Source organism: Rhagoletis pomonella, unplaced genomic scaffold, assembly GCF_013731165.1.
Source record: "Rhagoletis pomonella isolate Grant_MI unplaced genomic scaffold, Rhpom_1.0 Rhpom_scaffold_11954, whole genome shotgun sequence".
Lineage (NCBI taxonomy): Eukaryota > Metazoa > Arthropoda > Insecta > Diptera > Tephritidae > Rhagoletis > Rhagoletis pomonella.
In genome coordinates this window covers 2,893-4,344 of record NW_023470481.1, presented here as the reverse complement: position 1 = coordinate 4,344, position 1,452 = coordinate 2,893, and the positions used below count along the sequence as shown (strand labels likewise).

At 29.1% G+C, this 1,452-nt stretch overlaps 1 long non-coding RNA gene across 1 annotated transcript in view; it reads left to right on the top strand.

Annotated features, from left to right (window-relative positions):
- LOC118756746 overlaps window positions 1-660 on the top strand; it is a 1,207-nt gene extending 547 nt beyond the window's left edge. The window contains exon 3 of the long non-coding RNA XR_004995149.1: window positions 548-660. This is a non-coding gene — a long non-coding RNA (uncharacterized LOC118756746). The remainder of the gene's footprint in view (window positions 1-547) is intronic.
- The last annotated feature ends 792 nt before the right edge of the window (window positions 661-1,452 follow it).

Here is a 1,452-nt window from a genome sequence, read left to right as displayed (position 1 = left end):
TTATTAAATGACCCAATAAATACAAAAACTTCCTCTTGAAATACTATCATATATGAAAGTAATGCGTCATATTAATAAAAAAGCAATTGCTTTTTCAAAACCTTTTCTCAAATTTTGAAAGTTTCTTTATACAAGTTGATGTCAAATTTGTGAAAATTTGAGAAAATACAAAAACCTTTTTTAATCATATGACCCAATATTTAAAGGCACGGCTGCAAACCGGTTCTGTATCGGGTTTTGAACCGAACCACTGCTGTGAAACCCAATCAACTTTCATATAATAATAGATATGCAAGTTGGAAGTAGCTCAAAAATTTCCCTGAATTTTCCTTTTTTTGCTTAGAGGGTGTTGATCAATTTCTTCCATAAAATACAAAAAAATAAATATATACATTTTGCATTTCTCTTTCAAAAAAAATCGGAAAACTTAGAAAAATGTTTGAGCTAGCTCCAACCTTCACAATATTATTCTTTAGTCGGTTGGCTGTAAAAATGGTCGCTACAGAATTTAAAACTCAAAATTTAATAATGCTTTCCTTTATTGCAGATTGATATTGACTTCAATGCTCTACATCAGAATTGCTCACAGCTAACAGAGAAATGGCAAGGTTTTAGAACAAAAATTATACCAATTTTGAATAAGAGGGTAAAGGATATTCAAAATCTTCAGCACTTAAAAAAAGTTAATGAGATTGATAAAGGTTTGTTAACATTGGTAATAATAAGATTAAATGATTTTTATAATAAATATACTTTTATTAAAGGTTCAGATCAACTTATAGCACGTTGTACTACGACCTAATATAAAGCGGAAGGCAGGTGACAAAACGATTTTTAGAAGTACTATCAAAGATTCTCAGCTCTCGTTTTTACTACAAGTTAGTACTGTGAACGATGTCGAAAATAAATTGGATAATCTGAAAAAATCACTCTATGCACGCGGTGAGACATTGCAACCACTAATTATCGCAATTGGCAGTGATTTAAGTAATTGCAAATTTTATGTTTACTATGACGACATTAAGTATGAGCTTCCTTCATTTTTAAGCGCTTTAGACATATGTTTTAAGACTTTCCATGTATTACATTTAAAATATCCACAGGATAGCATTGAGTTTTGGACGTTTGTCCAAAGATATTTTTATTCCATTGAATTGACTGAAGATAAAACTTCTCCAAATGTCCTTTGTTTGCTGAGGGACTTAATTTAATTTATTAAGTATAGATACGTAGTCACATAAATCTTAACACCTTCAATATTCAATAATAATTATTAAATATTATATATGTAATAGTTATTATTTTTTTGTTTAAGATGGTTTTGTGTTTTGTATGCAACAACAATTTTGAAGATGTTGATATACTCGTAAATCATCTAAAAAATTTTCACAATTTAACATCATCTAGTACTTTTTACTGTCTACATTGCTGCCATTATTATCAGTGCTTGCG